This window comes from Toxorhynchites rutilus, chromosome 2 (genome assembly GCF_029784135.1).
Source record: "Toxorhynchites rutilus septentrionalis strain SRP chromosome 2, ASM2978413v1, whole genome shotgun sequence".
Taxonomy (NCBI): Eukaryota; Metazoa; Arthropoda; class Insecta; order Diptera; family Culicidae; genus Toxorhynchites; species Toxorhynchites rutilus.
This window is the reverse complement of record NC_073745.1, coordinates 64128062-64141011: the sequence shown is the minus strand read 5'-3', so window position 1 is coordinate 64141011 and position 12950 is coordinate 64128062.

Here is a 12950-nt window from a genome sequence, read left to right as displayed (position 1 = left end):
CGCTCCTATCTTCACGAACCGCCTTTGCCCTGGACGAAGTTTTGCGGGTTTTCCGGTTCTCCTGGTCGTTCCGGTTCTCCTCTTCTCGGTCACTGGCCAACTTCCGACACTCCCGCTGTTTGTGCCCCGGTTTTTGGCAGTAGTGGCAAGTAAGTGGCTTCTTACCAGAACCTGCCCGCAAACCGGTCTCGTTGCCATAGCTACCGATTTTCGTTACCTCGTCGATGAGTTTCCTTTTCACCAATTCCAAAGTGAGCTCGTCGTCCGCCCTGCTCTCGAGGGCCGTCGTCAGCGTGTTGAAAGATTTCGGGAGGCTACTCAACACAATCGCCACCTGCAGCTTTTCGTCCAGTTTCAGGTCCGCCAAGGAGAGACGCTCGAAGATTTATTCCATTCCGACGACGTGCTTCTCCATGTCCTCGCCCTCACTGTACCGTTTCGTAATCAGGTTTCGCAATAAGGACACTTTGGAAGTCAGGGTTGGCTTCTCAAAATGGTCCCCAAGCTTTTTCCAGGCTTCACGAGCGGTCATTGTCTGCTTGATGAGGCCATGCTGGTTGCTCTCCATCAAGAGCCCGATCGTGGCTCGTGCTCGCTGGTCCCCGTAGTTCCAATCTTCCAACTCAGCAATGTTTCCCGGATCCGCCGTCGTCGCAGCTTGATCGGCAGGTCTCGCTTGGGTGACGAACTTCCACAAATTCTCCCGGATCAGCAGCAGCTCGGTGCTGAACTTCCAGCTGCTGTAATTTTCTCCATTTAGCTTCGGAAACTGGATCTTCTCCATTTCGGCTTCGCTTCAGGAAAAAATTTTCACGGATGTTGATTATCGTTGCTAGGCACCTAGTTCTGGGCCCATAACCACTTGGAAGGAAGTGAAAATAAAATGCGACTAAACTAGTGAACGATCAAACAAGAAAGATATATTTCGACAAACTACAGAGCATTAAATTATCATGGCATGCTTCTTGTAATCGTGTTGCTTCGTTGGCAATCTCAACATCCTCCACCACCAGGGAATCATTTTGGAATATATATATATGAGCTAAACAATATCGATGATAAAACTAGTCGCAGGAAGTTGCTAGAAATCCTTTTATATCATCTTTTTATGCCCCATCAAAAACAGGCATTAAGTTTTTGTTAACCAAGAACACAGAAACAAAGAATAGATATAGGAAAACTTGAAATTCCAGAAACCTTACAATCGAACAATTAACCGACGTCTCTAACTGCAAAACGCGGGAAAAATACCTTCATCACCGACCGACACCGAAAGTCGATTTATTCTCCTGAGCTGAAAAATATAATAAGATAGAGTATATTACAAACCTAATTTTAACCGTAAAAGACTTACCTTTCAACGTTTCAATGTTCTTATTCCCACCAAAACAATTCCACACACAAAGAGCAAAAAAAAGATATTGCAAAATATTGCAGATTGTTTACATTCAAAATCCAAGATGGCTGAAAGGCCTTTCTCATAAGTCGCCCTACCGTATTGTATCTATCGTGGATTTAAGCTGCGCTCGGGAGATTAAAGATAATCGCCCGAAAATGTTTGAAAAGAGAACAGAAGCAACACCACACAAAAGTACACACACAATAGCCATTGAAAAGTGAATGGAGAAGCCACAGCAGTATGACTAGAAAGTCAACCGCCATTACCAAATCTATTTGAATGTGCCTTTGGTGTAGTGAGCTAATTGCTATGTCTGCAAATCCAATGATTTGATGTTCGAGTCTGGAGTTAGATTAAATTTTTCTGTTATGTGTAAATGAGTTGAATTAGTTTTTTGTCGTCACGCTGTTTTCCTGTAATAAATGTTGAGTTGAATATTTTATAGTCTGAGTTATTTACTGGCTAGCGGTGTGGCCTAAGTACCGGCAACTGATTTTTTTTTGTAGTCGTAAAGGTCTTGAGTCTGCAAAGAGACTCCTTTTTGTTGCAGTTAGTTGAACTCCTGCGCTCCGAAGCGAGCTTCGTTGTGGACGATATTTTCGCTAATTGGTCCAGTGAGGAAAATTTGCTGAAATTTGTGGTCTGGGGATCGGCCCACGCACTCTCGGGCTTTAATCTTGTCCTCTGGACAAGCGGTGTTCGGGTTCACTGTACAGCGCAGCTCAAATTGAGAAACAAACCGGGTTTTGGGGGAAGAAAGAAAAACCCGCCCTGGGAGTTCGATTCTCATTGGCCGGGCAACCAAAAACACGGCGGTTGGCCTCCCTTACGGGAGTGGCGCTTAAGCCAACTGCTTGACTGCGCAGAGTCTCGGTTAGGAAGGACTCACACGCCTAGAAGGCGTGTCGGGTAACAATTTATGAAATTTCGATTATGTAACAGGGCCCTGGTCTGCCCATGTTTGCATAGGAGACGTAATCACCAACACCATTAGTGTTGGGAAAACACAATTTTGTAGTTTTTTACTTTCAAGCGAAACCATGCAAATTTCCAATGAAATAATCTGTCCAGTTGAAGGATATTATCGGTAAGAAGAGGACCTAAGAGATTTCGCGGATTCAAACACATTTTTTCCATTTGGAAAACGCTTGTGTCCATTTATGCGGACAATCAATCGTTTCAATGAACATTTGTTCGCATATCTAGACGTAATCACTCTGCAGCGTTAGTATTTACATTTCCGATAATTGTCAAAACGTCTCCGTCGGTAGTTTCAGTTGTTTTCGGATAAAATCAAAATGGTTTGGAAGAAATTCAGTGGAATGTCTGGAAAAGGTGCTTTGGATTTGTTGAGAGTCTATGATAGTACTTTTTTCCTGAATGCTCTGGAATATAATAAGAGCAACAGGTTCATGTTTTTTTTTCAATTTATTGAATTTATAAAGATAATCTGCAATGTTGGTAATTTTAGCAACATGATTTACCGATATCACGATCAATCGCCTAAAGATGGTGGAGTGACTTACTCCAACGGTATTATTATTATTATTATTATTAATCTTCGACCTAGTCGCACAGATCGTAAACTTAAACTACGTTCATAATTCGGTTTTTAAAATCATTTTTAGCCATATTAAAGTCGAAACTGCTACTAACATTGTTGAACGCCCTTAGGCAGCTGCTGAATGGGCTGTTGAACCCATAACTTGTTCTATGTCTAGGAACGATAATTAAAGGCAATTGTCTTAGTTGACGTTGAGAAACGTAAAACGAAACTTTTTCAAGTCGATGTTGTTTTTCAAAAGGTCGAATATGAACAGCCGTTGTGTCTGGGTTCTTCGTGCTGATAGTAACTGAAGGTCTATAAGTTGGCAGCGAGCCGCATAATCAGGGAGATTAGCCGGGTCGTTCCAGGGAAAGTTACGGAGGGCGAAGCGCACGAATTGCCTCTGTACACGTTCAATGCTGATCACTTGAGCAACGTGATAGGGTGACCAGATCGGCGAGGCATATTCCAGAGTACTGCGCACTAACGTGCGCAGCTTGGAGTCACTGACAACGCCCAGATCGCGGATGGACTGAACACGTTCTAGAGGAGTTATGTTAATTGAGTAGACGTGATTGATCGGCGACATACCACGGGTGAACGTGATTACCTTGCATTTAGTGATGTTCAAATGCATACCATTATCGGAGCACCATTGCGAAGTGATGTTGATATCCGTTTGTAGCGCAGTACAATCCAGTGTTGACTTGATTACCCTGAATATTTTTAGGTCGTCTGCATATAATAGTTTCCCGGATGAGAATCGGGGGCATAGATCATTTATAAAGAGAACAAAGATAAGAGGACCCAGTACGCTTCCCTGTGGAACACCGGACGCTATTTCAAATAATTCCGATCGTGCAGAGTCGAGTTGTACGAACGCCTTCCGGCCCGTCAGATAAGATAGTAACCAGTCCGTGATCCAGTTTGGAAAGCCCATGTGCTTCAGCTTCTCCACTGCGAAGGCATGCGGTACAGTGTCAAAGGCCTTCGGGAAGTCGACATAAATAGAATCGACTTGATTCCGACGTTCCATTTCCTGGAACAAGCTGCTTGTGTAGCACATCAAGTTGGATGTTGTGGAGCGACGAGGAACAAATCCATGCTGGTATTCAGAAATCGACGGTGTTGCTGCAGCCAGTAAAACTTTATGAATAAGGGATTCTAGAACTTTTCCTAAGCAACAGAGTATCGAGATGCCGCGGTAGTTCTCGACTCGTTGCAAGCTTCCAGCTTTATGAATGGGGACCATAGAAGCAGTTTTCCACATAGCCGGAAACGTTTTCTGTTGCACGGATCGATTAAACAGTAGTGTCAAAGGCTCCACTAGAGATGTAACACAGTTTTTGAATAAAAGTGGTGGTAAACCATCGACTTCTGCTCCTTTTGACACGTCAAGATCTTCTAATACATTCCGCACTTCTGCCCTAGAGTAATCGATGAGGGGCAGATGAACATTATAGAAAGGTACATCTTGGAAACTACTTTGATGAATTTGAAGCGAGGTAGAGCTGAACACACTTTGAAAGTAGTTTGAAAATAGATTTGCAGCTTCTTCGGCAGAGGTAGCCGTAGATGAGCTGTAGCTTACGTTGTTGGGCACACGATTATTGGTTCGTTGTAGTTTTACAAATTTCCAAAATGTCGAAGGATTTTTCTTCAGTGATGACTGTGACCTGATCACATAATCGTAGTGGGCAGAGACAAGACGTTCCTTATAGCTGACTTCAGCTTACCGTAGAAGATCTCTATTTGAATCTGTTTTAGATTCGAAGAAATGTTTGCGGGCTTTGCGGAGTCTGTTTCGCAGGTTAGGCAGCTCGGCATTCCACCAAGGCTTCCTGTAGGTAGAGCTGATAGCACGGCGACGACGGCGAACATTAGCGTGCAAGATTTCGAGTAATTTATCATAGAACAGCAGTACGTTCTCATCGACAGAGTCACCTTGGAAATAATTCTGCCAGTTTACTGACGAGAGTTCAACATTCAGAGATGAGAAATCACACCTCCGAAAGTCAAAATCGAAAGCTGCGGGATGCAAATCTACCTGGTCGTAAATGCAGCAATGCGTATCTACTTGCGAGACGAATGGTACGTGATGAACGTCGATATTCAGGAGAGGAAGTGGAGGTGCGAAAATTTCGAGATCGTCCGGTGAATCAACGAACGCCAAATCAAGGAGCCTACCATTGCAATTTGTGAGAGAGTTCACTTGTACCAAACCAAGCAAGAATGGATTCCGCAATTGTAACTTCATGTTCACTAGATGCGTCTACCGGCAAAAGTCCATTGATATCTTCGTCAAAATGCCAACGCAAATAAGGGAGGTTATAGTCGCCCAATAGTAGAACGATATCATTTTCAGATGATCGATCACAAATGCTCTGAACGGCCGAAGCGTGAGTGGAATATAATCTTGGATCAGAGTTAGGTCGTAAGTAGATACCGACGACGTATATGGATCGATGTGGAAGCACTAAGCATGTAGCAACTTGCTCTATTTGCTCACAGTTCATCAAGGAGACTGAACTGCAGCAAATACTGGCTCTAACTGCGATGAGCACTCCACCGCCCCTCTGAAGATCGCTAGTGGACTCATTACGATCGCAACGAAACACTGAGTAATCTGACGTCAGCTCGACGTCGCATATATCCGGGCGAAGCCATGTTTCGGTGAGCACGACCACGTCATAGTCACAACTCGTTTTAGTGCGTAAAGGGTGTGTCACATCAAATTGCATCACGGAAAAAACGCTGTAGAAATTCGCCCAGTAGACCGATCCTTTTGAAAATTTTAGACAGTAAAATAAAAACTATTAAACAACTTTTGGCATTTTCTTTTTAATCATACTTCGAGCCCAAGCCCGTATGCTCGCACCTTCCTCTTTACCCCGTCCATAAGGTTCTGTACAACGTCAGGTTGTAGTTTTTTTTGAACAGAAATCCATTTTCTCTTGAAGTCCGCCTCCGATTTGACAACTTTTGGGTTCTTCCGGAGGGCCTGCTTCATAATCGCCCAATATTTCTCTATTGGGCGAAGCTCCGGCGCGTTGGGCGGGTTCATTTCCTTTGGCACGAAGGTGACCCCGTTGGCTTAGTACCACTGCAACACGTCCTTTGAATAGTGGCACGAAGCGAGATCCGGCTAGAAGATGGTCGGGCCCTCGTGCTGCTTCAATAGTGGTAGTAAGCGCTTCTGTAGGCACTCCTTAAGGTAAACCTGCCCGTTTACCGTGCTGGTCATCACGAAGGGGGCGCTCCGCTTTCCGCAATAGCAGATCACTTGCCACACCATGTACTTTTTGGCAAACTTGGATAGTTTCTGCTTGCGAATCTCCTCCGGAACGCTGAATTTGTCCTCTGCGGAGAAGAACAACAGGCCCGGCAGCTGACGAAAGTCCACTTTGACGTAGGTTTCGTCGTCGATTACCAGGCAATGCGGCTTCGTCAGCATTTCGGTGTACAGCTTCCGGGCTCGCGTCTTCCCCACCATGTTTTGCCTTTCGTCGCGGTTAGGAGCCTCCTGAACCTTGTATGTACGCAGGCCCTCCCGCTGCTTGGTCCGCTGGACGAATGAACTTGACAAATTCAGCTTATTGGCGACATCCCGGACCGAACTTCTCGGATCACGTCTAAACTGCTTAACTACGCGCTTGTGATCTTTTTCACTGACGGAGCATCCATTTTTGCCGTTCTTCACCTTCCGGTCGATGGTTAGGTTCCCGAAGTATCGTTTCAGTACTCTGCTGACCGTGGATTGGACGATTCCCAGCATCTTACCGATGTACCGATGTGATAACTCCGGATTCTTGAAATTAGTGTACAAGATTAATTCACGACGCTCTTTTTCGTTCGACGACATTTTTCCAAATTTACGAAAAATTGACAGTGAAGCATGGCCAACGTGATCTATACACTCTTATCTGATTATAAAACCAAAGCTGAAGATATAATTCCTAAAAATTAAATTTCTACAGCGTTTATTCCGTGATGCAATTTGATGTGACACACCCTTTAGTCCTCTAACATTCTGGTAGTAGATGGACAGGATGGAGACTCCGTTGCAGTTGCAGTGGTGGCTGCTGGCAGAAATCGAAGAGGCTAGGCGATAAGACTCTGGCGTTCCGCTCGTATGAGTAAATGCTGAGTATGTGGAATAATTCGATGTCGAATCCGATGCTAAGAACCAATATTATTGTAATTTTACTACTGATCCGATTGTTTCATTGCCTACTTGAAGATTCAAATGCAGAAATTTAGGTAATTGTAACATTTAAAAAAACACAATTGCTTCTCTTTGTTCATCGCAGTGCAGTGTACAGAAAGTAATTATATGAGCAGTGTTTCAATGGTGTATTATATTCATCTATTAGGAAACACTAAGTAATAAGATACTATGATGATAGGCATGTTTGGGCTCTACAAAGAATGTGATTCAAATGAAGATTTAGCTTATAGCCATAATACTGATAATTGTTGATTTTCGAACGATGTATGAAAGCTGTATGAAACTACGTCTGTTATGCGGACAAACAGTGATTTTTCGGAAACGTTTTTTTTTAAATTGCTCATTGCGTAGAATGCAAAACAGTGAAAAAGTCGATTTTGTTCATTTTGTCGCTTGCGTCTCCTATACAAACATGGGCAGTGGTGTGATGTAGGTTTATTTGCATCCCAATATGTTCCCGAATAAAGTTAAAAATCCGCGACTAAGTGGTGCCGACTCAATCCACTTCATTTTCAAGCAAATTCATGCATTTTTTCAAGCGATTTCTTGCAATAAATTCTCAGACCACCAGAGATGTCAGACTTACAGATATGTTTGTAAATTTACAGACATATCTGTGAAATACTTTTTATTTTTGTTGCAGACTTTTTGGATATAACAATATTTCACAGGTTTTTGAAAAATGAGAAGCTCTATTCATCAAATCAAATATATTTCACTCACCGTATGTAATTTTTCCATAGTTTTAATACATTAAAAGTTTTTATATTTAGTTTATATCAATACACATCAGGTTAGTCCTATTTTTTGAGTCATTCATTAACACTTCACCGTCCTACGTAACCACAGCGTAACCACTCGCAAAATAGGTCGCACCGCAGTGATGTCGTGAGCATAGTATCGCTCAGTGGCCGACGACAGTACTTCAGTATCTTTTGTATTCTGGTAACAATAACTTGTACACGTCAACGTTTTTTATGATTTCATAAGTACTTTTGTCCTGACATCATTGCAGACAAAAGACTTCACGATGACTGAAAAATTACATTCATTTACTCTAATACTATAATTTTACTATACTATACTTCGAAATTTTATGACAGTGAGGGAACAGAGTCGAGAACTTATGAGAACTATCGATGAGATTGACATTAACAGATTGTAATTTCCCGATAATGTCAAGAACGGCCGGCGACAAACCAAGTAAACCGAATTAGCGCTGCCGGCGCCAAGCGAATCATTTTTTAGTAAACGAGCGGATGGCAACATGTGCGTCGCTAATTTCCCTAAAAATTACTCTCCTAGAGGGGTATCTTTTGAGCAAACGACAATGAGTTGATTCTCAAAGCCTAAACTGAACATCTTTGAGTAATATTAAAATTGACTACATCCAAGCGATAACGGAAACCGTTTCATCCCAGTCCTTAAGCATCCCTTCAACCTCGCACTGTTAGCCTATATCTATCTATATAAATAAAAATGGAAGGCCAAATCTATTCGTGAGCGGAAACCCCGAAGCCTTCTTGGTCCGATTTTAGCCTACTTTATTTCTACATTTCTACATTTCTACATCTCTTCCTGTAGATCAATATAGTGGAGAGTAAAATCGGAAAATATCCAGAAAACTCTGAAGGAATGTCGGATAATGTCGGAAAATTGAATTCCCATATGACCGAAAATTTCAACGTGATAAGCATTGTTAGTGCATTCGATATTTGCGCTAGCGAAATTGATCTTTGTTCGAAAGTGGAAATGGTTTTTCAGGCAAAACAACGCATTCCTATATCTTCTATCTATCTATCTGTATAACTAAAAATGGAAGGGCAAATGTATTGCTAATCGCAAAATCCGACGAAGGAAAGATCCCTTTGGAGCCGTCTTCATTTTGTTGTATTCTACCCATAGAACATTATGAACATTATGATGAGAAAAAGTTTAGAAATTCGTTCTAAAGAATTCATATCAAAACAATAATTTTGGGCAGGACAAAGCTCGCAGGATCAGCTAGTATATATACAGCCATTCCATGTCAAACCGATAAAGTGGTTCTCAAGGGGAAAAATGATTTTTCGGACCATTTTTCGGTTAACTTTGAAAAATCATATCTCAAAATGAAAAAAAAAGTATCTCTGAAATCGAGATATGTCATTTAATACATCCTAAGCTTTCTATAAAAATATTAAAAAATATAGCGCCCTCTAGTCTGAAGCAATGAAAGCAATAAAAAACAACTACAATCGATAATTAGGAAAATAAAATTTTGCAAGTTCAGTATTTTTTAATAAAAGGCTAGCGAATTGCCCCTAAAATGGAAATGATCACGCTAACGAAAAAATAAAAAATACGGGTCTAATGTTTTGCGATAAGGAACAAAACTACCTCTTTTCATCGAAATCTGAGAACCACTATATCGGTTTGGCATGGAATGGCTGTATACTCGTGTATGCAAAATATACATATACAAAATATACAATAATATACACAAAACAATCTTACGTGCATCGCGATGTAAAAAGTATTAATTAATCTGTGAAAATTAACATCAAGAGACATTTTTACAGATCCGCACACTTTTACACACATTTCCACATTTTTAACAGACTTTCACATATTTTACAGATATTTTTTACAAATCATCTGGTAACTCTTCGTTCCACTTTTTATCGAATATTTTCGAATAGCAGGAGTAAACATTTACGTGACTGTAACTTCGTTTGTTTTTATTTCGTTCGGAGAAATATTATATCAGGAAAAGTGGACATAAAGAATTCGTTGCTCAGTGTAGGGCTACCCGAATACGAGTGAAAATGTTTGCGTTAGCTTTTATCGTATCCCCTCGGAAACGTATTAGGCTGTCAAAAAAGTCCTGCGGTATTTCCGCGAGGTGTCGTTGTAAGCGCGTAGTTCTAGTTGTATTCATTGTATCGAGTCATACTATAGCTTGTTGGAAAGCTATAATATAGTCCTTGACAGTGTTTTGTTTGGTTAAGTCGTTCGTGAGTTATAGTGTCGCAAATATGGAGCAAAATAAAGAGAAAATCCGACATATTTTACAGTACTACTATGACAAAGGCAAAAATGCATCTCAAGCTGCCAATAAAATTTGTGCAGTTTATGGACCCGATACAGTTTCCATTTCCACCGCACAACGATGGTTTCAACGTTTTCGTTCTGGTGTAGAGGTCGTCGAAGTTGCGCCACGCTCCGGAAGGCTGTCGTCGAAAATTGCGACAAAATCGCTGAATTAGCCGAGAAAGACCGGCATAGTAGCAGCCGTAGCATCGGCCAAGAGCTGGGGATAAGTCATCATACCGTTATTAACCATTTGAAGAAGCTTGGATTCACAAAGAAGCTCGATGTATGGGTGCCACACACGTTGACGAAAAAAAAACATCTTTGACCGTATCGACGCATGTGAATCGCTGCTGAATCGCAACAAAATCGACCCGTTTCTGAAGCGGATGGTGACTGGCGATGAAAAGTGGGTCACTTACGACAACGTGAAGCGCAAACGGTCGTGGTCGAAGCCCGCTGAAGCGGCTCATGAAGAGAACGATGATTACCTCTTGCTGTATACGCATTACATCCGAGCACCCCTTCCCTAGTGAGTAATCGTTGATTCAATTGACATACCCCTAGGTAAATAGCGTGTGCTCTCATTCGATAAAGCACTTTTCCCAACTACAGTTTATTCAATCGTTTATCCTAAAATACAAGTTATCAAGTGCAAACTCGCGTGTTTTATTTCACCGTGATCAATCTGAAACTGGTTCCCTGGTCCGCCGTGTTACTCTGCTAGTCGTATCGTCGTCAGGTTATGGGCCCAGGAAATAGTAGGATTTGAGAAATCTCGGAAGAAATAGTCCGTTTGAAAAGTGACGGAGTATCGCGAAAGTTCGACGGCGTTTGTGTGTGTTGGTGTGCTGCTGCTGTAAAGTGCAGAGTCATCCTCATTTTGTAAAAGTTTCGTTTTTCGACAAGCGTCGCTAGTGCTTGATAACTGTACTGTTTTTCGGACGTGTTTTGCCAAGATGGCGGATTCTCGTTTTGCATTTGCCAAGCTGAATGGCACAAATTGGCGAACCTGGAAAGTGCGCATTGAGATGCTGTTACAGCGTGAAGATTTGTGGACTGTGGTGAGTGAGCCGCTCCCGCCGGAAGAACTGGACGATGAGTGGAGAATTGCCGACCGGAAGGCGAAGGCCACTTTAGTGCTGCTGCTTGAGGATAGCGAGCTGTCACTCATCCGAAACTGTGTTAGTGCCTATGAAGTGTTCAACGCATTGAAATCGTACCACCAGAAAACGACACGATCAGTACGAGTTTCTTTGCTGAAGAAATTGTGTGCGGTAAACCTCCCCGAGCGTGGTAATTTGGAGGAACATTTGCGCGAGATTGACGAACTTTTCGATCGTTTGGACGCTGCCGGTACGGAGCTGGATAAGGACACGAAAGTGTGTATGCTATTGCGAAGTTTGCCACCCTCGTTTGATGGCATTGTTACGGCTTTGGACAGTCGTGAAGATGATGATATCTCGCTGGATATCGTCAAATCCAAACTGACGGATGAATATTATCGTCGTTTGGAGCGTGAGGGTGATGGTCGAAATCGGAAAAAGCTATGCGGTCGGTGGATAACAAACCGAAAGAGTCTCGCGTGTGCCACTTTTGTAAACGTCCGGGACATTTGCGTCGGGATTGCCGAAAGTTCAGGAATCAGAAGGGAGAAAGTTCAAAGGAAAAAGAAATTCCCAAAGCGAAAGCCGCTCAAGGCGATGGAAAAAGTGTTGCGTTTACCGGCAGTGAAAGTGTTCGGTCGACATCGTGGGTAATTGACAGTGGGGCAAGTGCCCATATGACCAACAATCGTGAATTTTTCGAATCGTTGAAAGAAGTTTCCGGTGGGTGTATTGTGCTCGCTGACGGACAAAAGACGGAGATCCACGGAGAAGGTTGTGGAATGCTCAGTGGTGTGGACGGTTCGGGCAACCCGATGAAGATTAATATGAAAAATGTGAAGTTCGTTCCGGGATTGTCGACGAATCTGATATCGGTGGCCAAGTTGGCGGAGAAGAATCTTGCGGTGAATTTTGATGGTAACGTGTCGAATTGTTGAAGCAGGAGGAGACGTCGTGGCGACGGGCTTTCGCTACGGTGGTCTATACTACCTTCGTACGGTGGAAGTTTCCAACAAGGCTGCAACTGGTGAGCATCGGGAAAACTGCCAGCATCGGTGGCATCGGAGATTCGGCCACAGGGATTGGGCAGCAACTGAGCGACTCTTCAAGGAAGATTTGGCAACTGGCGTTAAGGTGACTGTGGCATGCGCCTTGTATGTGAATGTTGTCTAGAGGGAAAATCCGTGAGACAGCCTTTTCCCCCGGTAGCCGAACGTAAATCCAGACGAGTGCTTGACATTGTACATACGGATTTGTGCGGACCGATGAAATCCGTTACTCCAAGTGGTAATCGATTCGTCATGCACTTGATTGACGATTATAGTCGCTTTACGGTCACATATTTGTTGAAGCACAAATCGGAAGCAACACAGATGATAAAAGATTACGTTCGATGGACAGAGAATATTTTTGGACGAAAGCCTGGAGCTATTCGTTCTGACGGAGGGGGTGAATTTTGCAACAACGAGTTGAAGAACTTTTATCGTGCGGAGGGAATTATGCCGCAGTTCACGACACCCTACACTCCTCAATCCAATGGTGTGGCCGAACGTAAGAACCGGTCGATTACGGAGATGGCAACATGCATGTTGATTGACT